Source organism: Oncorhynchus keta, chromosome 7, assembly GCF_023373465.1.
Source record: "Oncorhynchus keta strain PuntledgeMale-10-30-2019 chromosome 7, Oket_V2, whole genome shotgun sequence".
Taxonomy (NCBI): domain Eukaryota; kingdom Metazoa; phylum Chordata; class Actinopteri; order Salmoniformes; family Salmonidae; genus Oncorhynchus; species Oncorhynchus keta.
The window spans coordinates 4,824,489-4,852,252 of NC_068427.1; the positions used below are offsets into that span (position 1 = coordinate 4,824,489).

Consider the following 27,764-nt stretch of genomic DNA (forward strand, 5'->3'; position numbering starts at 1 on the left):
TATCTAGGCATTTTGCCAAACTCTTTCTAGCACTCTACCTGGGTAGTATCTTAAATTACAGGAATACATGAGAAAACAGTAGAATCCAGTCGCAGTTGTAGATGCTACTTCACCCGGTCAGCTTCTACCCTCCGACCCGCCAAAGATGTATCCCTGGCTGGAACAGAAAACTTATCGAGACAGACATAGGCATTTTTTTCTGCTCAGCGCACAGTGAGTATGTACCCGCCTAATTGTCTAGAACGAAAATATTAAAACTGAACTATCGACTTCGAGAGAGTGAAAGGCTCAAAACGTTCTGTCCCGGTAGGGAAACGTCATAGAACGGACGTGGTGGATTTTCGCTTGAACTCAGGCATGCATATTTGGGGAAAGTTGGAGAAATGTGTTGTCCGGTTAGATTAGGGATTGGGTGAGTGGCTGTTCATGGTTTAGACGCCTAAAAGGAGGACTACCCTCTCCTCTCGACCCTCACTCAAGCAGCTGTGGTTTCACCTATTAGCCCCGATGTCTTTCCGAAAGGAGTGGTAGAGTTAAACATCCGACAATGGGCACGCCAGGGGGGCACTCGCCTGACCTATAACCGGTTTTAATAGTTTCATAGGAACTTCATTAAATAAATTACTTAGTGAGCACATCATCATGTATTTGTTATTAGCTGTGAAAAGCTTGATTTTTGTTACACCTTCAGAGAGGAAAACCCAGCGGGAATCGTTCGTGTCATACAAGTTATTTTTTGTTTGCCTTTAACTCACCTTGTTTTCACGGTGCACCAAAACCTCTCTCAACCTGGTATTCAGAAGATTAATTCAAAAGTAGCCTACTCGAAAAGGGTGTAAAGTTCATTCTGGTAACACGGTTTTGCGCCATACGTGTTTTCAGTTGTGAGGCATGCCTGATAACTTCAAAAGTAGCATATTTTGTATATTTTGTAAAACCGTCGAGGGGGCAATGCCAACATTAAGTCGACTAAAGTCACCATGTCAACGAAATATCTACTTTGAAAACTTCTCTTGTGACAGTTTATTATTCAGAAAAAGTGTTATTTTTCATTAAAGTATGATAAAAAGTGAAATAGTTGGATAGAAATATACATTTCTTAGGGTTATATAATACATATCCCACATATTACGGATGTTTATAGGCTTTGGGCTACATCCACAAAACAATCTTTTAACAAAAATGATCAACTGAATTTTCAATGAAATAGCCATGTATATGTCTAAACAACAACGTTGTATGTATTGCCTTTGAATTATTAATCTCAAGAGAATCACCTGAATTTGTTTGATGATCTACGTGCGGCTATTCTGATTAACAGAAATCGATTCAGTACTAGGCCTATCCATTAGTCCATTGCTTGTCAAGTATGAATACATGCAAATCAGTTAGGAACAAATTCTTATTTTCAATGAAGGCCTAGGATTAGCTGGGTTAGCTGCCTTGTTCAGGGGCAGAACGACAGATGTTTACCTTGTCAGCTCTGGGATTCGATCTTGAAACCTTCCGGTTAGTCCAACGCTCTAACCACTAGGCTACCTGCCGCCCCAGATATTCTAAAAGGCAAAGGACAAACCAAGTATCCATACCATTAATAGGCTTTTTCAACTGATAGAACTTACACAATATTTTTAATAATTATTGCAAATTGTTAAAGATAAAGTGATACTCTCCCCTTGTTGTCATTTTATGCTTAATCTTTGTGGACCTATTATAAATAATAAAATGTACAGTGGGCCGACGTGACAAACAACGCACCTACATAGAAGAAAGACTTGCTTCAATGCAAAAGGGGATAGAAAACTCTACAAGGCCATTTGAAGCAGAGTTTTCGCACATAGTTTTGAGCTATAGTTGGAATCAGCGTTCGATTATGTGTTAGGGTAACGTGGGGTAACTAGCCCCCCAGGGTAATATGTTTTAAGAGTCTGGTTGGATCCCTGACTTGCCCTCGACAAGATCAGCAGCAGACTCCATCACCGTCATTTACCATCCTCTAATCAGCTCACTCCACTCAAGCCATGAACTGACCCTCTCCATTTTAGGAGGATGCCACTTTCAAAGACTTGGCTTCTATTGGTTGACCTGTCAGGCTATTGCTTGTTTGTTTTTTGCTCCTGAAGTGCCCACATATTCTATGAAAAGCAATATATAAATGTAATGAATTATTAATTACTATTATTAGTTATTTCTAATCTAATTAAGTTAGATATATAAATATTTTGTATACAGTACCAGTCAAAAGTTTCAAGGGTTTTTCTTTATTTTTACTATTTTTTACATTGCAGAATAATAGTGAAGACATCAAAACTATGAAATAACACATATGGAATCATCTAGTAACCAAAAAAGTGTGAAACAAATCAAAACATATTTATAATAATATATGCCATTTAGCAGACGCTTTTATCCAAAGCGACTTACAGTCATGTGTGCATACATTCTACGTATGGGTGGTCCCGGGAATCGAACCCACTACCCTGGTGTTACAAGCGCCATGCTCTACCAACTGTGCTACAGTTTCTTTAAAGTAACCACCCTTTGCCTTGATGAGAGCTTTGCACACTCTTGGCATTCTCTCAACCAGCTTCACCTGGAATGCTTTTCCAACAGTCTTGAAGGAGTTCCCACAAATGCTGAACACTTGTTGGCTGCTTTTCATTCACTCTGTGGTGCAACTCATCCCAAACCATCTCAATTGGGTTGAGGTTGGGTGATCCAGCACTCCATCACTCTACATCTTGACTCAAATAGTGGAGGAATACTGGAGGAAACAGGAGGAAATATACGGGAGGAAACAGCACAATATCCGCTCCAGCTGAGATGTCTCCCCTAATCTACATTGGATGCACTCATAAATGTGCTCTAATACTCACAGCATTTGTTCAGTGATATCAACATATGATGCTTCAAACAACCAAGTAAAATACTGCCCGACTCGAGTTCTTTTCCTGTGTTTGGTCTGGACTGCGTTCTTAACTGCAGCAAATCATGTTATGACCACCCTTTTGAGCAAACCACGGTACGTTGTTTAGTGCACTCAGGAGTTTAATGAGCACCAAACGGACATAACCAAGGGGGTAAAAGCACCAGCATTCAGAAAAACTGCTCCAAAACAATTCAGTGTGAAAGCCCCAAAATAATTCAGCTAACAACACCATTACCATTGCATATTGTTGTGTGTATGGTTGCCTGTATGGCTACTTCCCACCCCATTCATCCACCCCAGTCAAAACCAAACAGATGCATCACTCTCCTCCTGCCTGTCTCCATACCAGAGAACATGACATAATATCTGGCCACTCTGTAACATCTGTGGGGGTAGAGACTTGGTGCCGGTCCAAAGGCCCCATCACCGGGACTGGGAGCCACTCCAAGGCAGTAGGTGAGGGTAGCAAGGTCGTCCATGGACATCCACATGAGCCGGGCCTGCTACCTGGCCGTACAGCCCACTGGCCAGAAGGTAGACACTTAAAGGGCCCGAGCTGCGCACGTAAGTGTACTACATCACTAGACTCTCCTCGTGTGTGACGGGGCCTCTCTAAAAGCCTGTAAACGCAGTTAGCCAGGTGGTAGGGGAACGTGGAACTGTGTTGCGGCTGGGTTGTATCCCGTGGGAGGAGGGAATGTTTTAGGAGATGCCGTTTTTTTCTTGGATGGTGTTACCGTGTTGCACTGGGGCCGTGTTTACCTTGAGCAGACCCTGCAGAAAGGTGTTGCTTAGCAGAGTTTTCCTTATTCAATCTTGTTCTGAGGGCAGGTCTACCTCAAGCGCAGAAATGAACGTGATGCTTAAATTGGTTAAGTTTAGGAAAGTAATCCCAGTTGGTTGAGGTTAGGGTTAGTGGTTGGGTTAAGTTTAGGCAATACATGTGATTGGTTTAGAGTTAGGGTAAGGTAAGAAAATAAAAACCACACCTGAGACAATGGGGTTGGTCTGTAGGCATTTCCTAGTAGGTACAAGGTAATGGTAAAGTCTAGAAAGGTTGTTTGCAACACAATCTCACAGTCAATTCATGCAAATATGTACAAAAAGTTTTTCAACAGATTTGGTTCATTTTTGTTTGTTTTTTTGTGTGGCATAATTTGTGTGAAAATACAGACATTTTTGTGTGACCTAATTTGTAGGAAAATACAATTCTTTCTGTGACTTCATTCATGGATAAATACATTTTTGTCTGGCAATCTTCGGAACAATCTTTTGAAAGTTAATGGAGAATTGCATTTTGGGCTATGGTGTTCAACACTCCCTTTTTCTGTGTTCCACATTTATTTATATAAAAAAACATGTCAACAACCCAATATTGTTAATCAACCAGGTTGTCACCGAAATACTTATAATATAACAGTAGCCTACATTTTTTTTATTAAACCACCTTTAAATTAAGTCACATAAAAACACACGAAAATGCAGAAAATCTGCTGAAATACTTTTTCTGAAATACTTTTTCGACAAACCCAGTCAGGTCACAGGTGATGAAGGTCAGTATTCGATGTCCACGTCTGAAGATGTTGGGAGATAACGTGGAAACCGGCCACTAGAGGCAACAGTGAGCACTGTTACCTTCAAGTAGATTTCAGTTTGCTAGTACATTGTGGATGGGGATGGCGGATGGGTGTAAGCATCTGATTCCAAAGGTTGCAAGTTTGAATCCAGGTATAGAAAGTTCTTCCTGAGATTTTTTAAAAGTCTATCCCAAACTTTAACCCTTACCTTAACCATTCAGAGTTAACACCTAACCTTAATATTTCAGAGCTAAATGCCTAAACTTGACGTTTGCAACAACTTTGAAAATTTGACGGTTGACAAACATCTAATTCTGATGTGTGACTGTGAGAGCTAGTTGGACAAAACAACACAACAGGTATTGTCACTGACTTTTTAAAGTAGTGTAGCACACATAGGCACACACACATGCAATGCAAAATCTGAAATTATTATTTTGGTTTTATAGGTTTTATAGCTATCAATGTTTAAAGGGGCAATCCGAACAAACAATATGTTTGCATTTCTATTTGAACATCCACTGCCAGAAAAAAAGTATGCAACCAAATTGTGCAAATCTTGAACTCAAAGTTGATTTTCAAATAGTTATTTTGAAACACATTATTGTGTAAAGATACAGTGTATTTGGGAAAGTATTCAGACCCCTTGACTTCTTCCACATTTTGTTATTTTACAACCTTATTTTAAAATGTATTAAATCGTTGTTCCCCATCATCTATCGACACACAATACTCAATAATGACTAAGTAACAATAGGTTTTTAGAATTTTTAGCAAATTTATTCAAAACAAAAACTGAAATATCACATTTACATACATTGATTCTTCCTTTAAAAGTTGCATAGTACTGCAGCACAGCTTGCAGGCTGCAGCAGAATTCTAAGGCACTTTATTTAAGTGTCAGCCATTGTTGGCATTAATGCTAGTTAGTGCTAGTTTGACCACCAGAGGGCATCTTTTGGAAGTTAAGTTATGAAAGGACATGGGTCCTGTTTACTGTAGCTGTTTTAGCGTAAATAACCTATTGGAAAAGCATACAGTACAAGTCATCCATGTCTTTAAATACAATCAAGCATTTTAGCTAGAAGATTAAATTACAAAGGGAGCCTTGAATAATTAAACAATGAGTAAACTGCAACATGTCGGCTAAAGCGATTTTATTCACAAATGCATTTGACTGTTTTTAATATTGGCTGTACTAAAGACTTAAAAATGTATATATTTTGTGAGAACAGACTATATGGGATTGCTATTTAGAAATGTAGCTTAATTTAATTAACCTTATGGTGTTTCTATTCAAAGAAAAACGAAAATTCATTTTTTACTGTAGTTGTTATAGCATAACTTACTTATTGGCATAAAGGCCTACTTCAATATACAGTATGTCAATCAATCACTCATTAATTTGTGCATGTTATCACACAGCATACAAGTCATCCATGTCTTTAAATACAGTCAGTACTTTGTTTAAGCCCATTTGACAGCGATTACAACCTCATGTCTTCCTGGTCCTGATGCTACAAGCTTGCACACCTGTATTTGGGGACTTTCTCCCATTCTTCTCTACAGATCCTCTCAAGCTCTGTCAGGTTGGATGGGGAGCGTCGCCGCACAGCTATTTTCAGGTCTCTCCAGAGATGTTTGATCAGGTTCAAGTCAGGTTCCTGGCTGGGCCACTCAAGGACATTCAGAGACATTGAAGCCACTCCTGTGTTGTCTTGGCTGTGTGCTTAGGGTCATTGTTCTGTCAGAAGGAGAACCTTCAAATCAAACATTATTTTCCACATGCACCGAATACAACAAGTGTAGACTTTTCCGTGAAATGCTTACTTACAAGCCCTTAACCAATTGTGCAGTTCAAGAAGAAGAAAATATTTACCAAGTAGGCTAACCTTCAACCCAGTCTTAGGTCCTGAGCACCCTTGGAACAGGGTTTCATCAAGGATCTCTCTGTACTTTGCTCCCTTCATCTTTCCCTCAAACCTGACTAGTCTCTAAGTCCCTGCCACTGAAAAACATCCACCCAGCATTATGCTGCCACCACCATGCTTCACCGTAGGGATGGTGTCAGGTTTCTTCCAGACGTGAAGCTTGGAATTCATGCCAAACAATTGAATCTTGATTTCATCAGACCATGGTCTGATCTGAGAGTCTTTATGTGCCTTTCGGCAAACTCCAACTGGGTTGGCATGTGCCTTTTACTAAGGAGTGGCTTCCGTCTGGCCACTCTACCATAAAGGCCTGATTGGTTGAGTGCTACAGAGATGGTTGTCCTTCTGGAAGATTCTCAGTTTGGAAGAGTATTGGTGGTTCCAGACTTCCATTTAAGAATGACAGAGGCCACTGTGTTCTTGGAGACCTTTCAATGCTGCAGAAATGTTTTGGTACCCCCTCCCCAGATCTGTGCCTCTGTTCACTGTACATTAGACTCCAACAAAATCAATCTCCAAATGTATTTCTTAACCTTTAAATTGATCCCATCACAATTCCCCGCCGCCCAATTTCAAATCTTTATCTTTTTTTGCTTTCTCCAAATCTGTATCTTAATGACACACCTTGTGGATGGGTCAAAACATTTCAACGTCACTTCTCGGATACGCCTTATCTCTCTCCCTCCATTCTCATCCCTCTTTTTCCCCTGCCGCCACTCCTTCCACCGTGGGCACAGATAGGGATCTCCACCAGATTTCTGTAGAACTATCACAGTCCACACATCAGAGGCCGGGGCCCTGAATGCTTCCCCTCTCGTTGCGGATAAGGTCAACGTCGAGAGTGGAGAAAATCATTCTCTCACAGCTGGAGAGGAGTTGAGGAGAGCAGGAACATCTCTCTGGCAAACAAGGAGGCCAGGATAAAAAAAAACAGAGGGAGAGGGAGGGGAGAGGCACAACCAGGCAGAGAAAGAAAGGAAGATAGAGAGAGGATGGCACAAAAGGTATGAGTGGCACAAAATAGATAGAGAGATAAAGAAAAGGATTAGAGAGAGAGGGAAATTGAGGGTGGCGTATGCAGAGAGAGAAAGAGAGGGGGGAGAGAGAGAGATAGTGAGAGAAATAAAAGCAGAGGCCGAACAAGACAGAGCCAGACAGACAGAAACAACCAAAAACCTAACAATGGCTAAATCCGACCAGCTCTAATGAGCTTGCGTTCAAGCAGGGGCACTCCACGTCCGGAGGCGGGGGGGTCTGACTGACTCCCACATTGTTTCCCTCCTCTGTCGCTCATTGTGGGCCTGTTTGCCAAGCGTGGTCCCCAAATAACCCCAAACCCCCATGTCTTCAATGGGGCTCTAATCCGGGTGCGATAAGCCCATAAGCTAGCAGTGAAGAGTCCCTGGCGCGAGTCAGGGCCTAATTGCGTCACCGGGGCCATGCAGAGTGGAGGTGGAGAGACCTCCCCCTGGCTCCAAGCTGTAGACCAGGACGGGATCCGAAACATCACTAGCAACAGTCACTCTCTCTCCAACTTACATGGGATAGACTATTACAGATATGATGCTGTATAGGCTGTAATAACTGATATGGTGTATGCAACAGAACTGGGATAGGTAAGAAAATAGGCAGAAGAGAGAGGCTGAGAGATTTAAAAAGGCCTGTGTGTCCCATACTGAACTGGACTAGGCTATACTAAGAGATATGCTGGCTTTGGCTTTCGGGGGCTTGCTCCAGATAGGCCAATGTTAGGCTAAGAGTCATCAGAGATGAATGAACATCATAATAGTTTCTTGGTACACTTTGATGTGGTGGACTAAGCCAGTACATGGTCAACTGTGCTACCTATGGGTTGTCGTTGGCCAACGACGGTCCCTCAGAAGGCCAACGATGCCCACTTGAGGATTTACAAATGACCTAGAGGTAGTCAGGTGTGATAAACATGTTTTCAACAGCGGATCATGTGACTTCAACAGCGGAATGGGTCACATCAAGTGTCTAATTCTTGGGTTTCGCCAAGAATTGGTATCTTACAGAATGTATCTATTGTAGTCTTCTGTTCTCTGGCCCCGAGACTGGATGATGGACTGAATTCACCCATCTCCTTCTCAGCGATCACCCCATGTAACATTCTCGCTATAGCTCTGCCTTTCTCTCAGTCACATCCATGGCTGGCTCCTGAATGGGTTTACTGTGCTATTTCTGTATTTTATTTTATTTTATTTTATGTCATGTTTATTTATACAGAGAAGTCCCATTGAGACCAAGTCTCTCTTGCAAGGGAGCCCTGTTTCACAATGTCATCGCTTTAAGATGGTCAAACAAAGGATCATTAAGCAATTTGATTTACAATTTTTGGAACCCTTTTAAGTATAAAACAAATATTGTAAAAAATGATGTGATAAAATATTGAATTTGGCGTTTACTACTATAGCCCATGGAAAGGCATTGAATAACGCATTCATAATTGGCAAAAGAAAAAGACAGTCAAATAATAAATCATAAGGAATATGGTTTTGAAGTGGAGATTTAAGAAAGCGCAGGAAATAGATACATATTTATTTGGGACATATTTGACCCCTTATTTTTGGTTTACCGCAAAATGACGTCAATTTTTTCCATGAACTTGTATGGGTTACCTTCAGATAAGTCCTGTGACACTTGTAGGGGTCATAGAGCATATTAGTTTGGGGCCCAAACGGTTCAGATGCTACAGACAGAAGTTGGCACATCAGTGCTACCGACTTCAGAGGACTCCACGTTCAGACACTACAGATGTTTTTGCGAGAAGACCCATTTCCGAGGTGCCTCCTGGTCTGACAAACAGCACTGTAGATCTGCCACCTTAGATGCAGCTCATGCAACATATATCAGATATCTCTAGCTTGTGTGTTATGTTTATTGGATTGATGCACAGGTGCGTCAATAGACTCTCCCAAGGATTTTAAGGAAATACTGACACAATTATGACAAACAAAGGCGAGAGCATAAAAATCCATCATGGGTTATTAACCAATATCATTAAATGGCCGAAAGGCACTGGGTATGTTAGAAGAGATGTGACATATTATGGTAGTTTATAATATGGTAGAGCAATGTGCCCTCACTACAGCAACAGAAAGGCTGAGAAACATACTTCTCTCTGTTTTGAAAAGGTCTCCCCCTTTAGAAACCCTAAATTCAACCTCATCGAACAAACCCTAAATTCAACCTCATCTAACAAATGAATAGCAATAAACTAGTTCACCCATCAGGGTCCAGTCCTCCTTGACATCCTATCAAGCTGATGATGGCCCTAATGTTGTGTCTCAGTCGGTCCCTCAGGACACTTAGGAGTGGACTGTCCCCATCAGAAGACTAATAGTGTAATTAGGCCACCCCCATTGGGGACAGGCACCTTTTGTCCCTTCCTTGACACTAGCAATGGTAAATGACAGCACATCTCTCCAACTAACACCATAGATCCATCTTAGGAGCAAGACATCTTAGCAGGCAGAGCACATCCTCAACCAGACAGTCCAACTTCATCTTTATAAGTCAAATGTATGTTGTTTTTGTTTTTTTTAAAGATATGTGCATTCTCACTTAGAGAAAGCATTCAATCATATTTACACAGACAGGAGGGATCTGTTAAGCATGTTCATTAAGCTAATGGCACCTGTATAGAGATGTGTGAGGTCACGCCATGATAGTTATAAGGGGTGATCAGTGCCCCTGGTACTGTCATCCAGAATGTAGGACTTGCACCCTTGCCTTGAGTAGCCTTCTCCCACATTTGACATGTGACCAATTGCACCGTAATTAGTTAAGTGGTTAGGCAACGTAAGATTTGTGGCTTTGGGAATAATTCCTCGGGGCTTAGCTGCATCCAGGCCCATAGACTATAGCATAGGCTACTCCTTGCAAATTGGTCCTGATATCGAGGGGGTCGCTGAAGAACTCTAACAATTCCGTAATTTCCCTACATTCCTCTCAAACATTCGTCCTCATCTCAAACATTCACATATACAACAGACCCCCTCCCCCTTTCGGCCTCACCGCGCGCATCATTATCGTTGTCAAAACTTGCACGCTGGACGTGAACTCCCGGTGAAAGGGCTGCGGCAGGCGTGGCCCTGGGGAGCCGGCAAGTGGAGGTGTCGGAGCGGGTTACGCCACCTCCTTACCCGGGAGGGCCCCACAGGAACCCTCATTATACCAGATCGTGGAGCAGTGAGCTGTGCAGAGAGGTGGGGAGAGGCGGAGGCGTCTCCACACCTGAGCGTCTACCACTCCCAACCGGACACTGGCAGTCCGTGACAGCTCAGATTCGAAACAGTCATGATGGAAATAATAATGAGGATAATATGAGCATGCTCTCGTATCAGACGACCGGATGTCAGTTGCCTATAGTGTGGTGGTCAATGAGTGAGGCAAAAGTAAACAAAAACGTTCTATAAACTCCAAAACAAGACACAACTGAGAGAGAATATACATTAAGCATGCTGTTTACATTATTATTAGCCTATGTGATATAGCCTACAGTGAGGTAGAGTAAATTAGTAATAATAATTTTACTACAACACTAAACGAAATTGACAGCTCTGACAGCTCTAATTTTTACTGTGGTGAAAGTACTCCACGGATGAAATAAGTTCATGAAAGTATAGCCGTGAGTTTTGAACTAAACGCCTAATTATTACAAGCCCCCAAAATAGTAGTTTGTGTAGGCCTATATAAAATACATTCGCCCAAGGTCTAACCAAACCAATATACCCATAATCCCTGCCCAATTCGGTTTACAACGTACAATATACAACAGAAAAATGGGAACTGAGTTTGATCCAAGTTTGATCCAAACTTCGACGCTGCATACTGTGCCGGCGACTCAGAGGGCAAGTGGAGCTTCATTAACTGTATCCCCATTTACCTTAGTTCTCTCCGGAGACTGCTCCATAGAGAGCGCATTAATGTCAGTTAGGCCTTACCTGTCATTTCTGCATACTATACACACAATATAACCTAGTGATGTTGTGAAAAGTTCACTGCGCTGTTGGTTATCACATTATAGGCTAAACTCGTTCTTCACACATTCTCTCCGAATGTATTCCGATGCAATATTGACCCATAATCAATTGTCAATCACTGTCACCAAGTAAATGGCTTATCTGCAACAAAATATCTCTTTGGAAGTTAGTTCCAAAGAAACATGGGACAATATAAAGTCATTTTCACAACTATAGACAACATTTCAAACGTCGTAATAAGTTACAAAAGAATAATGTTGCAATAAAACAATTTTAATAAGTTTCGCTATATTAAATGGCGAAGTAATTGATTCATTAATTAACCCCAATAGGTGCATTGCACTGCCCGTGCAATGGATTCCCCATTTGACGTTCTATAACAGAAAACCTTCTCACACAGACAACTGTAGGCTACTGTTAGCAGGTTGACTGTAAAGATAGCCTACCACCGTTATCTAATTACTTAACATGTATTAAAATACAGGAGCTAAATTGTTGATGCTGTCCCCATCAATTATCCATCACTCAGTAGAGCGGCGTCATCAGTAAGCTGCCATAACCCTATACAACAGAGGTTACACCTGAACGGAAACGCACAATAAGCAGGACGACCGCAGCTATAAATAGAACAACGTCTATGGTGGATTTCTCGGGAAATTAATAATGGTATGAATTGTGTCATTTCAACTAGAGTGTAAGTTCTATATCGACACTGAGAACAATTTAATTGCAAACAAAAAAAAACTGACAATTGAGCAAATTCCAAATAGGCTACTTGAAATATGTTGCCAGGTGCACTAATATGGCATGTAAGGAAACATTTAACACATTCTTTTTCGTTTACAATTGACTTTTGGAAGTCATAAATGGACATATACAAGAAGGGTTGCGATTTCAAACGGTAGGCTTTTTTTAGATTTAGGATTTAGGTTATTGGTTATACTCCAGGGATTCATTATTGGGTCATATTTCTGCGTTGAAGGATTGAGAAAATGATTCGTGTTCTTCACGATACATCCAGGCCTATGTTGATATTGCCAATCAAAAATTAGCAATGGCAGGTAACCTTACAATTTTCTCATATAGGCTCACAACTGAAAACTTTTGTCCATGGATAATGTGAAGCTTTTGAAGCTGAGGGTCTATAGACCTAGGTCCCGTTTAAGATAAGAGTCCTCTACTCCCGCTTTCACATAAAGAAAGTACGCTTGTACTTGATGGGTTACCGTGTTTAATTGGATTACCATACATGATGTCAGACCGAACTCTGAAGTACGGTCTACTGTATTTCCCGAGATATGAAGGAGGGTCAGGAGCGGTGTAGCGAAACATAATTCTACTTTTCAATTCACATGAAATCCATGCCATACCTTTCGTTGTGGATGGCAACTCGACAGTCTTGGTCCGCATCTCAAATTGAGCGTAAATATCACAGTAACCACTAGCCAGTAACCACAAATTATTCTCCAAACTTTTCTTCTAAAATATATAACACTATTGAATAACTCAACAATTCACAAACATGTATGCGAAGACAATGAAAGGGTTTATTTTCTCGTCTGTTTGCTACACTCATTATATTTGAGCTTCAAGACAAAAGCACAGAGTTGCTATAACAACATGGTCTTCACCAAGTAGCCTAACGTTAGCCTATAAAAAGAGTGAACGATTAACCCTCTCTCATATGAACACAAAAGTTCAGTAGGCCTACCTTAAAACATTACAACAAAGCAGGCTTCATTTTCTATCAACATCATGCAAATAATTGCGTGTGTTAAAAGCAAATAGCATTTGAAAAAGTGGTATAAGTGAATTCACGACGAGCTGTTTTATATGGATGCTCATACCTACCAATACAAAAATACTACAATAAAATGCCTCATGATTTGTCAACGTGCACAATTAGTCTGTGCTTCAGTCTGATCAACTGTAGCCTACTCATAAGAACCACAGCTGCAGGTAGCTTAAAGAAGCCTATACCGATCTGGGCCAGGGGAAACGTAACATCATGTTTTTATAGCCTAAGCTATTTATTTATAGCCTCAAACAGCCCCATTTATTTGTGTTCTGAGAAAATGTGAACCTGATCAAATTTGGTTTATATTCACACTTCGGGTGGCTAGGCCTTTTTAATCCTTTAAAAATGATTGACTAGAATTAATCAATCAAAACAATACTGATGACATACTGTATGTTTATCTTTTTAATTACCGATGCAATGACCTACAACAAGCTCAGCCATGTTAGTTTATGTCAGCTATTTTAAAAACAGTGATTTGCTATTACCATTTATACTGTAGGAGTGTTGGCTCAATGAGACAATTCTGTTCACACCTCCCTGCTTCAAGGGAGGAAATGGTCGGGCCAGTGTCACGCGCTTCCTCCAGAGGTAGAGGTCGAAGCGTAGCATATACACACGTTTACATTTGAATAATATTTGTAGTCGAAGGTATTTTTATGTAGTAAGTGTGAAGAGGCTGATATGACTAGGTTCACCCAGACAGGCACAATAAACAATAAACAATTATAAACAATGACATGTAAGGCCAATTAATCATGTACAAAACAACAACATCGTTTTAAGCCTATATTATGGAAATTGTTCCATAACAATTGATGTATTTATAAACGTGTGTGTTATGCATTGTGTGAGACCTACAACTTTGTATGACTTTTTTCCGACTAGACCTAGAAAAAAGCAATGCATCTCACCAATCAGCTACTTGAATTATGGAGGCAAAACAACAGCAAAAAGTTGGTGAAATCTTTGCCTCCATGTTATTTTATAGGTAACTGATAAAAACAGTTGATGATTCGTATGAAATCAGTCCCCAAACAGTTAAAAAATATAGCCTATATTATATTTCATTCAGAAAATCATTCTTCACAAGGACAACAAGTTATCACTGTTGCTAAGTGGAGTCCCCAGTTTCATTTTCTGTAAGTGTGTGACGTCAGCACTCCCATAACTTAAGACCTATAGCCTCTATTCTCGGTCATCAGGTGCTAATAAATAACTTGCAAACTTGAAATAGACTACATGAATGATCTTAATATCTATGGATGCGGTAGATTTAAGAATAACTTTTCCAGACATATTGTCCATGGGACAATGCAAGGCGTGCCTCAAATCAGTCCAGTCACACTTTACAGTTTATACAGTCGAAACTCATTAACGGTTTAGTTAACATTGACGTGTAGGACAAACATGAATACCACGATGGCAGGGATCAAGAAAATAGGGATGATGACATCCTTTGCTCTAGATCTCACTCTCTAAAAACACCCTGTTTGTCTATCGGTTTCTCTGTCTGTCTGTAGCCCAAATACTGATGAGTGCTAACTGAAACGACAGCGAGTGGAAATGAGCTAGAACTGAGAACATAAGCTCAACCCGGGGAACGGAAGAAGAGTTGGAATGTGATTGTTGGCCGAGCGTCTCGCTGTCTGTGGTCATGCGGCGGCGGTAATGACAAGGTGCGCGCAGCTGAATGCACAGGTGCCCATGTCGCGTGCCCGGCCTCCACCTGTTCCTAAGGCGCGCACTGGTGTGTGTGTGTGTGTGTGTGTGTGTGTGTGTGTGTGTGTGTGTGTGTGTGTGTGTGTGTGTGTGTGTGTGTGTGTGTGTGTGTGTGTGTGTGTGTGTGTGTGTGTGTGTGTGTGTGTGTGTGTGTGTGTGTGTGTGAGAATGTCTATAAAAAATGATATCATATTTATACCCTTTCATACACTATTGACGCATCCTCTTCAGATGGGGCAAGAGGAGGCCCGTGCACAAGTTTTCCATCTACGTTATTGCAGCATCATAATGACATATTTTAGGCCCTCTTGAAAAGTCATCCTGGATTGGATATCAAGCCAGCCAGGGGGATAGACAGGTAGTCAGGGGGATAGACAGACATACAGACAGACTCACAGACAAAAAAGGCCCTCTTGCACCATTCTCATTATCATGTCAGAATAACTTAGTTGGAGGAGATACTGACCGGTGCTTGTACAAATGGAGTGTTGGCTTTTAACCTGGCGTTTTAATAAGTGACGTAATCTGCTTTTTCAGTCAACACGATGCCTATTGTGCAATGGACACGCGGGGGATTAGGCTCACCTCTCCTCGTGCCCGTCCGTCCATCACGCAAGCAAAGGCATCTAATGGGTTTATAGTACATCAATAAATAATAAATACACATTTATCCACATCTTAATACAACTATAGGCCTACAAAGTAGGCCTATATTTTGCAAGATTTTAAGAATATATATTTTAAAGTAGTGTCATTTAAAAAAATAATAATACTTTGCCTTGGACCATTTTGTATTGGTACAAATATTGCTGTTTATCAGCAGATACTGTCGCCATGTTGCACCTACAGAGAAGGCACAGGATTAGGGCACAGTTCCTCCAGTCCCTATCCCTATCATCTCATCTTGGAAAGCGTTAGGGGTGGTGTCCATGGAAGATAGGCATATGTACACGTTCTATTGGCTTGTTGTGTCTGGATGCGACCCATCACATTTGTGCAGGGTGAAACAGCACGGCTAACAACAACAGCTTTAAAGCAACCATATTGAGACTGAACTGATGACGCATGCACTGTTCAAGTATCTTCGATCTGTGTCTAGAGGCAACTTCATCTTAATGGCATACCTTAGATTAGAAAGTCCGAGTGATGCAGCTACCATGTCTAATATAGCTGGCTGGACCTATCTGCAGAAAATCAAATGCATCACAAATGATGCAAACTGTGTCACTTTGCAGAATTGAATAAACTGAAGCAGCTTCATACAAATGAACGCATGCTATGCTGGGAGCAATACAGAAGCTTTGAGAAACGCACATTTGACTTGTCAGTTGTGTAATTCAATTGTACAACCAGAATGTTACAAATGAAACACAACGATCAGTTTATTATTAGGCTATTTCAACATTAGGCCAATCAATTCGTGTAGTTCATTTAGACATCTTTAGACATCTTAAACATACATGTAATTCATGTTCAAGTTAAGGCACTTTTTATTCTCTTGTGAGGAATACAACCTGAAATAAAATGCAGACCAAAATTAATCACTTGAACAATACAGAAAGCGAACCAGTTATAGGTGAAGTTGGTTAGACATATTTTGACATTTCGTCATGTTTTAAAGGTCCCTTGGGATATGTCCGGAAGTAGCGTCACTAAACAAATAACACTTTCCGCCTCCAAAGTTATTGAGCGTTCCATGAAAGGGCCTCCAGATCTGACAAGCAATATAACCGCGCCTACACCGAGCCCCAACGTATAAAAACAAAAGTTGGAGGGACTTTGTCACACTGTAATGACTCTCATTACCATTGGCCCCGACACCCTGGCTCAGTTTACTAGCCTCCTAGCAACAGCAGACAAAGCGGCAGGGTTTTAGTGGGCTCCGTCGGGGCCGGGCCGTCCTTTGATCTGTGCTAGTTGGAGAGCGGAGTCAGGGGAGTCGGAGCCCAGAGCACCCGGGGGCCGGGGCGCAGAGAGAGCGGACTGGCTGTCTTAGTCATACGAACTTCACAAGTCGCAGTCCATTGAAGGGGGAATTAGCTTTCACCGTAACAGTCAGACAGACAGAAAGACAGACAGACAGACACACACAGGCTATCAATTATACAATTATTAGGATAAACATAAAAAAATCCAACATCTGATCATTTTCGTTATGGTCTATTGGGTATAAATTATTATTTGGCAGCCTATGAAATAGACAATGCAGACCGTGCAGTCACTTTTGGAGCATTTTGTCCGCGGATGATTGCGCCGCCTCTCTCCGTCTGTCTGTCTGTCTTCCCACAAACAATAGGCCTCTCCAAATGAAGTTAGTGATGGACCACATGTGCCAAAACACTAAAGAGACTACTGCAGATTGACACCATATTTTATATTATGTAGGCTTAAATACACTTTGCAATGGAGATCTTACAATTCAAGCGGTTCTAGTGAGAAGCTATTTGTAAACGGGCCTATTACAATCATGAACAAACGAAACAAACATAAATTATAGCCTATAGGCCAATGTATGAAATTGTGTTCATTTGGAAGACGATAACCTATTTTCTATTAAATAATAATAATTTATATAGATCTATAAGCTACTATCAAACATTTTTACGCTGAAGGAGCATAGTAGCTCATTCGTTTTTTCTCTCTCTCAAAATCAAACACCAATTTCATTTTTATGTATATGTTTCAGCAATGGGTGGATTATTTTAAATCCTATCTTGTCTCACACGGGCCCTTTCATGAAAATAATGCACATGAATCAAAGAAATGTACTTCACCACTGTGACTTGCCCTCACACCCACAAGCCCATTACAAACATTTTGAATAAAGAGTGTTAATTAATAAAACATTCAAAGTCAATTAGGCTTCATTGTTCATCAATTTAAAAAGATTAATGAAAATAAACATATACATTATGACTAGTTATTCATTCATAAAAATACAAATAAAAGGACAAAACGAAAACATTACCATGTTGTTCAAATACTTGTTTCCAAATGGAAATACTTCATAAAACGTTCTCAAAAAAAAATCTCATCAAAAATATTGTCAAAGGAGAACAGTACCTCTCCTCACTACCTACAGATAAAAATGAAAGAGACATGGGTATAGTCTTCTCAAGAGACTTCTTAGTATCTAAACGAGTTAGTACTGAAAAATCCAAGCCTGCAGCAAATTGGGCTATATGTAGCCTAAGGAAATCTCAATATAGTCTAATTGAAGAGTTAACGAGTTAAATCACATTAAATGGAACACTGTATCATCAACTCATAATCATCATGTTACAAATGCCTCAAAATCATTGTAATTGTCAAACTGTGTGGGCAAAGACTCCAGCGCCTACAACCTTAACGAGTCGTTTTATTGCGTGGGAATAATCTTTTGTTGAAATTAGTTTGTCACATATTGTCATTAGCAGACTACTAAAACAATGAACTCGTTATTTGGGCATCCCCGGGCGGGAAATTAAGCGAATAAAACCGTCTTCTCCACCCGGGTCGCATCGATATTAATGGAAAAATATGTAAAACATTTCGTTTTAATTTTCCTCTGACACTGTTTTGCATACGTGCATGTTCTCTGCTGTGTCGCACGATCATAATTTATGAAAGCAATCTCGACCAACACATAACTGGGGCTATGAAAACAGTGCTCCCAGCCTAATAAATTCCTGTCTCCATTGTCTCCATTTTGTTGAGGTTATAATCGTGTTAATTGTAATTTACTCTCTCTCTGGGAATACTAGCAAAATGTATTTAAATAAATCTGTCAATGCGCTGGCTGAGAAGATTATGCCAATTCCATAATAGACATGTCTTGGAGAATTAGACTGGATAGATACACGGGAGTGATGGAGAGGCATTCAGGGGAATCTACAAAGATGTGTCACTTAAATCAATTACAAGTCCCATTCCCAGACATACTGTACCTCCCACCCCTCAATATTATAAAGTGAGTACTGAGAACCTATGCACATTGAGTTAACTTCCTCTTGAATAGGTCAGGAAAAACAGATATTATTTAAAAAAAAATAAAAAAAATACATGAAATAAAAGGAAACAAAATGTCAATGGACAACTAAATAACAACCGGTAGTTAACAGTAGGACACAGTTTAAGTATAGGCCAGATAACATGGAGAGAGCAAGGTAACCCTGAAGGTGTCATTGATTTGGTTGCCTAAACTTTACAACAGGTCAGCAGGCTGATATTCCTGACCTGATTAAGGGTTGTGTTGATTCCTGGAATTAAACCGAGTCACACTCAATTTCACTATAGTTAAGCCTTGAATCCGTTCTGTTTGAAGTGTACGACGTTATTGTATTCAGACAGAAACTAAACTGTCCATCTCATAATATGGCAACAGTTTCAGGTGGATCTCCACCTTGACCTGCACCTGGGGTCCAAATGTCTGCAACAAGGTCAAAGGTGCATATGTAGTAGACACGAGAAGTAGGCCTATTTTGCATACGAGTACAATGTGATTTGATATGACGATGTTGTGCTAGGAGAGTACCTGTTTGAAGCGGTGACAGAGGTGGAGAGTAGCCCCACCAGAGTGAGCCTTTCCTGGGTACAGACACAGGGCACAGACAGGTTAGCATGGGGCTCTGGTACAGACCACACAGCCTGCTACTGTATAAAGAGAATTGATGGGTTTTTTCCAATAGGGTTTTAATCATGCGGGCACATGCCTGGGGATGCTGACACTTTTATAATACAGTGTAAATGTGGGCACACCCAGAGCCATTGGAAAGGTCACTGTCGGTCTTTCCCACTGCTTCAGGGCATCCCAATAATCAATGCATACCTTGAACATGTCCAATATGTTTACTGTATTGTCAACACTCTTCTAAACAACTCAAGTTTCTAAACACACAGAACCATGATAATGAGTGATTTTCCATTTCGTATTTGAGGCTCTGAAACACATATAAATCCCGTCATTTCAAGCCTCCTGAACAGCCTGCAATTTGCACTATTCCTTCTTAAGAAATAACAATTATTTAACTATTTGAACACATGCAGGTCTGCTTTTAAGACACACACCTTCACACTCGGGTCCCCCTAAACTACACTAGCAGATTCACTTTCAAGCCTCCCAAACACACACACGCACACTATTCAGAGGAAGTTCCCTGAGCCCGCTTGTGGGATAAGCAGAAGTCAACTCCAGACGCTCCTGTCACCCAATCCTAGCGTCTCAATAGCAGGTAGAAAATGAGATTGAGGCGAAAACAAATAGAACACCATGACAAAATCAAAACGAAATGAGAGCGAAAGTTAAAATACGTGGGAAGGAGGGAGAGAGAGACACACAGAGAGAGAGAGAGAGAGAGAGCAAGGGAGATGGGGATATACGTGGCCAAATGCCAAGGAGATGGCTTTTTGTTGGGGTCTTTGGCTGGGCACCGTGGTGGCTTCGATCTTTTTGTCTGGCTTTGGCCTTGCACAGACCTGAGAGCCTGCTGCAGACACAATAGATCTAACAACACACACACACACACACACACACACACACACACACACACACACACACACACACACACACACACACACACACACACACACACACACACACACACACACACACACACACACACACACACACACACACACACACACACACACACACACACACACACACACACACACACACACACTGTACTGCCCTTTCATTACCATGGCCACTGATGGCACCATTAACAATTCAACACCTCCCCAATTATCCCTCAGTCCACACAGTCAGTCAGCTTGTGTCCCAAATGACGTCCTATTCCCTATGTAGTGTACTACTTTTGAACTGAGCCCTATGGGCCTAGATCGACAGTAGTGCACTACATAGGGGACACGGTACCATTTGGAATGAAGCCAGAGAGACAAAGCCCTGGTCCTGACCTGCTGAAACAACATCAGTATTAACCGTTTCTGACTTTAAACTCACACCACTTCACTAACACATGATAGAGTACCATTGAAGCGTTATTTGTTTTTGGACAAGTTGACTGTTCCTTCTGGTTTGTGATTGTTAGTTTTTTGTTGAAGGAGACTGGTAGATGGAGAGAGCAGCCGTTAGAAAAGTACCCTGGAAGGAGAGAAGCAAAAACAGAGAAATATTGGAAATGGTTTATATCCGTTTTGTGTATGTTAGTACGTATTTGCATCTGTGTTTGTATGCCTCTCTGGTGCGGAGGTCAGCGAGGGCCTGATGCCCAGTTCAATTGTATTCATATGGCCCTTCAAGGAGAACACTGGCTCTCAGTCCACACACAAAGACCCCTGCTTTACTGACAGGACTGAAACAAAATCTCAGATTTTTGCTTTAACTAAATGAATTGAGTCTCTTTAGCAAAGAGAGCTTTGATCTGGCAGAGCTTGGGGTCTGAGCGCTGAAGCCTGGGGCTGTGTGCGTATGTGTGTGTGTGTGTCTGTTAGTGTGTGTGTGCGTGTGTGTGAGAGAGAGAAATAGTTTGTGTGTGTTTGAGAGAGAGAGAGAGACATTGTGTGCGCGTGTGTGTGTGTGTTTGTCTGTTAGTGTGTGTGTCTGTGTGTGTGTGTGTGTGTGTGTGAGAGAGAAATAGTGTATGTGTGTGTGTGTTTGTGTGTGTGTGAGAGAGAGAGAGAGAGAGAGAGAGAGAGAGAGAGAGAGAGAGAGAGAGAGAGAGAGAGACATTGTGTGCACGTGTGTGTGCACACAGTGCTCAGCCTGCATGGAGGAACATCAGCATCTTGTTGTGTATGCTTAGCCTTTCCTCTAGCTGCCTGGACCCTGGATGTGGGTGAGCGTCCTTCATGACCCAGAAGAGGCAGGGGGCATGGGCACACACACACAAAACACACACAGGCATGCACGCAAGCACACCGATATGCCCATGCCCAAACACGCACACACACTGACAAAAAAAGTGCCTGCACCCTTAGCGTAACTCTGGATGCTCTATTACCATGGAAACAACTGCAGTTCTTAAATGGCATTTTCACATCATTGTGCAAACCCAAACCGTACTGTGCTCGGGCTTGAATATTTGTTCTCAAATGGCTCTTTGCAGCCTGGTTCCAGCAACTGTGGTGCATGCGCAGTAAAGTACAAGCTCAGCACGGTCAGTATTATGAAAAGGGTAAAAGAATATCCTCAACTATTCAAATGCATTTCATTAATCAACAATAATCAATTTAACAGACAAATCAACATCAATAAAACCTGGACTTCAAGTGACTTTATACACCAGACATAACGTGGGAAGTTCATGAAATGATAAAGCTGATCAATTTGGCTAGTCAGAGAGTTTGGCGTGTCCTGTATTTCCCCTCTCCTCTCGCTTATTCCAGGGTATACAGAAAAGTGCCACTTTTCACTGCCTCTTTTCTTGTTTCTCTCTCCTCTCATGTCACTTTTCTATCGTTTCCTCCTCCCAACTCTTCCTCCTGAGCGTCTCACTTCCCTGCGACAGCTGCAGCCAGCATTGCGATGCTCTGAGCCTGCTTCACTGAGGGCATGTCGATCACACTGCCCCGGAGGTGAAGGCACTCTGGAGACAGGAGAAAAGGTCAATGGAGAGTACTGGAGAAGCCAGAGTCACAATAATATTTCCACTCTCAAGAAGTGTGAATTTGTTCACTTCCCTTCATGGATTTGAAAGGGAATCACTGGTGTACGGAAACTCCCTGCTTAAAACCAAGGAGAGAAGGAAAGATTATTTGGGACACAATCAGAGAATGCAGCTTTCCTCCTCACCTTCATCGGCACTGATTAGAAAAGACTATACAGGTGAAAACAATATGGTGGAAGCTCATCACTAGGCTGGCTTTCGCCTGGTCATTTCGTTTAGATTGGTGAAACGAAGTAGAGAAGTCAAGGAATTAAGAAAGACACAATGGGTTCAGCACAGGCCAGCTCAGTGGGTTGTCACTAGTTACCACAGCGACAAAAGTCAAAATAATTTACATCTTAAAAATTCAAAAATCCTCCTTAGATTAAGGTTAGGGTTAGGCATAAAGTTAGCAGTGTTGTTGAGATCAGGGTTGAGGTTATGGTTATGTTTCAAATCAGATTTTAAGAATATAAATAGCAGAAATAGGTGGGGTTCTTCCATAGTTTTAACTTTGCGGCTGTGGTAACTAGTAACGTCCAGCACCGAGGGACAAACAGCTTGAGGTCTTGCAGATGTTGTTCCAAATTTGATGAACATTTGGGAGGTATAAGTTCACCACGAAGAGAGAACACGGTGCTACTTTCAGTTCAAAGTCATAGGTACCTTTACCAAAAGGGGGTTTTCTTTATTCAATTATACTTCTTCTATGAAAAGTGTTCACATAATCTCCTATTGAGATTAATGCATGATCTATACAAATGTCTTTGAGTTACACACTCATATCTGAATTTTCTATTGGTGCCCTGAAAACACAGAGTAGAGTACAGAGAATCCTAACGCTGGACATTTGGGAAAAACTAGGGCCAGAAATAAGCCTGGGTATTTCTAACACACTGCCCATTTCGGGGCAACCACAATAGGCCCATTGTTTCCCTTGAAGCCCCCATTATTATAGCCAAGTAATGGTCATTCTGCATAAAACAAAACGAAACAAAACCATTTAGACAGGTACACTTGGCTAAAAAAAGGAGCAGCCCATCTGGCATTCGTAGGAACTACCATATGGTTAGTTCATCCCTGCATTTGGGTATATTTACAATACATACAGTACCAGTCAAACGTTTGGATACACCTTATCTTTATTTGTACTATTTTCTACATGGTAGAATATTAGTTAAGACATCTAACGATGTAATAACACATATGGAATAACATCGTAACCAAAAAACTGTTAAACAAATCAAAAATCTTTTTTTATATTTCAGATTCTTCAAAGTAGCCACGCTTTGCCTTGATGACAGCTTTGCAGACTCTTGGCATTCTCTCAACCAGCTTCACCTGGAATGCTTTTCCACAGTCTTGAAGAAGTTCCCACATATGCTGAGCACTTGTTGGCTGATTTTCCTTCACTCCGTGGTCCAACTCATCCCAAAGCATCTCAATTGGGTTGAGGTCGGGAGATTGTGGAGGCCAGGACATCTGATGCAGCACTCCATCACTCTTCTTCTTGGTCAAATAGCCCTTACACAGCCTGGAGGTGTGTTGGGTCATGGTCCTGTTGAAAAACAAATGTTAGCCCAACTATGCGCAAATCAGATGGGATGGCATATAACTGCAAAATGCAGTGATACCCATGCTGGTTAAGTATGCCTTGAATTCTAAATAAATCACATACAGTGTCACCAACAAAGAACCCCACAGCATCACACCTCCTCCTCCATGCTTCACGAAGGGAACCACACATGCGGAGATCGTCTGTTCACCTACTCTGCGTCTCACAAAGACACGGCGGTTGGAACAAAATCTCAAATTTGGACTCATCAGACCAAAGGACAGATTTCTACCGGTCTAATGTTTCTTGGCCCAAGCAAGTCTCTTCTTATTATTGGTGTCCTTTAGTAGTGGTTTCTTGGCAGCCATTCAACCATGAAGGCCTGATTCACGCAGTTTTCTCTGAACAGTTGATGTTGAGATGTGTCTGTTACTGTTACTGTAACACTGTGAAGCATTTATTTGGGCTGCAATTTCTGAGGCTGGTAAACTCTAATGCATTTATCCTCTGCAGCAGAAATAACTCTGGGTCTTCCTTTCCAGTGGCAGTCCTCATGAGAGCTAGTTTCATCATAGCGCTTGGTGGTTTTTGACTGACCTTCATGTCTTCAAGTGACGATGGACTGCTTGCTTATTTGAGCTGTTAATGACATAATATGGACTTGGTCTTTTACCAAATAGGGTTATCTTCTATATACCACCCCTACCTTGTCACAACACAACTGATTGGCTCAAACACATTAATAAGAAGGAAATAAATTCCACAAATTCATTTGTAACAAGGTAAACCTGTTTTTTGGAATGCATTCCAGGTGACTACCTCATGAAGCTGGTTGAGAGAATGCCAAGCGTGTACAAAGCTGTAATCAAGGCAAAGGGTGGCTATTTGTAGAATCTTACATATAAATATACTTTGATTTGTTTAACACTTTTTTTCACTATTAAATGATTCCATATGTAGTTTTGATGTCTGCACTATCCTTCTACAATGTAGAAAATAGTAAACATAAAGAAAAACCCTTGAATGAGTAGGCATGTCCAAACTTTTGACTGGTGTATACCGTTGAAGTCGGAAATGTACATACACTTTGGGTGGTGTCATTAAAACTTGTTTTTCAACCACTCCACAAATTTCTTGTTAACAAACTATAGTTTTGTCAAGTCGGTTAGGACTACTTACAGACAGATTATTTCACTTATAAGTCAATGTATCACAATTCCAGTGGGTCAGAAGTTTACATACACTAAGTTGACTGTGCCTTTGAACAGCTTGGAAACTCCAGAAAATTATGTCATGACTTTAGAAGCTTCTGATAGGCTAATTGACATAATTTGAGTCAATTGGAGGTGTACCTGTGGATGTATTTCAAGACCTACCTTCAAACTCAGTGCCTCTTTGCTTGACATCATGGGAAAATCAAAAGAAATTAGCCAGACCTCAGAAAAGGAATTGTAGACCTCTACAAGTCTGGTTCATCCTTGGGAGCAATTTCAAAATGACTGAAAGTACCACGTTCATCTGTACAAAAAATAGCATGCAAGTATAATCACCATGGGACCATGCAGCCGTCATACCGGTCAGGAAGGAGACATGTTCTGTCTCCTAGAGATGAAGGTACTTTGGTGCGAAAAGTGCAAATCAATCCCAGAACAACAGCAAAGGACCTTGTCAAGATGCTGGAGGAAACAGGTACAAACGTTTCTATATCCATAGTAAAACGAGTTCTATATCGACATAACCTGAAAGGCCACTCAGCAAGGAAGAAGCCATTGCTCCAAAACCGCCATAAAAAAGCCAGACTTCAGTTTGCAACTGCAGATGATGACAAAGATCGTACTTTTTGGAGAAATGTCCTCTCGTCTGATGAAATGAAAATATAACTGCTTGGCCATAATGACCATAGTTATGTTTGGAGGAAAAAGGGGGAGGTTTGCAAGTCAAAGAACACCATCCCAACAGTGAAGCATGGGGGTAGAAGCATCATGTTGTGGGGGTGCTTTGCTGCAGGAGGGACTGGTGCACTTCACAAAATAGATGGCATCACGAGGTAGGAAAATTATGTGGCTATATTGAAGCAACATCTCAAGACATCAATTGGCTTGGCTGTGTGTGTAGGGTCGTTGTCCTGTTGGAAGACAAACCTTCGTCCCAGTCGGAGGTCCTGAGTGCTCTGGAGCAGGTTTTCATCAAGGATCTCTCTGTACTTTGCTCCATTCATCTTTGCCACAATCCTGACTAGTCTCCCAGTCCCTGCAACTAAAAAACATGATGCTCCCACCAAAATGATTCACTGTAGGGATGGTGCCAGGTTTCCTCCATACATGACCCTTGGCATTCAGTCCAAAGAGTTTAATCTTGGTTTCATTAGACCAGATAATCTTGTTTCTCATGGTCTGAGAGTCTTTAGTTGCCTTTTGGCAATCTCCAAGCGGGCTGTCATGTGCCTTTTACTAAGGAGTGGCTTCCGTCTTTCCACTCTACCATGAAGGCCGGATTGGTGGAGTGCTGCAGAGATGGTTGTCCTTCTGGAAGGTTCTTCCATCTCCACTCTACCGCTCTGTCAAACTTCTTCCATTTACAAATAATTGAGGCCACTACGTTCTTGTTGACCTACAATACCGGAGATATTTTTTGGTACCCTTCCCCAGGTTTGTGCCTTGACACAATCCTGTCTCAAGGCTCTAAAGACAATTCCTTCGACCTCATATGGCTTTGTTTTTGCTCTGACATGCGCTATCAACTGTGGGACCTTATATTGACAGTTGTGTGCCTTTCCAAATCATGTCCAATCAATTGAATGTACCACAGGTGGACTCCACATCAAGTTGTTGAAACATCTCAAGGATGATCAATGGAAACAGGATGCACCTGAGCTCAATTCTGAGTCTTATAGCAAAGGGTCTGAATACTTATGTAAATAAGGTATTTTTGTTTATTTATTCAAATACATGTTCAAATATGTCTAAAAACCTGTTTTTGATTTCTCATTATGGGGTATTGTGTGTAAAATGCTGAGGATTTAATTTAAAAAAATCAATTTTCGAGTAAGGTGGTAACCTAACAAAATGTTGAAAAAGTCAAGGGGTCTGAATACTTTCCGAAGGCACTTTATATCTTTTATTTTTGTTTATTTTCTAAGAAATGTAGGTCTAACACATTGCAAAAAGTTGCACTTACAATGACTATTGAAGAAGAGTGGAATTCAGAGTTATAGAATGTTCTAGAGTTTTGAACACTTGAAGACAAACAGCAAACTATTCATTTTCCACATGATATTTACAAGGATGAGAGGCATGTCAAAAATGGATTAACTTTATTTTTTTTAAATGTACTGAAAGCATTTGTGTAATATTTGGACCAAGCCCTAATGTCAGGCATATGAGAAAAAAAAGCCACTAGAATTACCACATTAGTTGTAGAAAATAACTTGTTACAGAGACCAAATATAAATCAATAAAGAGTTGACTGTGGCAGACCATATTATTCTGTGACGTGCATTTCATATTCCTGACTGTTGTTTGCCTCTTGCTTTGAAAATGCAGTAAAGTGTCCTCGGAAATGCCTTCATTGAAACTGCATATAATAACTCATAGCTAGATATGGTCTGTTTTGCTGTAAACACTATTCTGATCCTTCACGGTACTATGATATTTCAACATC

The 27,764-nt window shown here is 41.0% G+C and overlaps 1 long non-coding RNA gene across 1 annotated transcript; it reads left to right on the forward strand.

Annotated features, from left to right (window-relative positions):
* Nucleotides 1-27,584, forward strand: LOC127931050 (uncharacterized). The gene is made up of 2 exons (XR_008139662.1): nucleotides 1-213; nucleotides 23,818-27,584. It is a non-coding gene; the product is annotated as an uncharacterized LOC127931050 (long non-coding RNA).
* The last annotated feature ends 180 nt before the right edge of the window (nucleotides 27,585-27,764 follow it).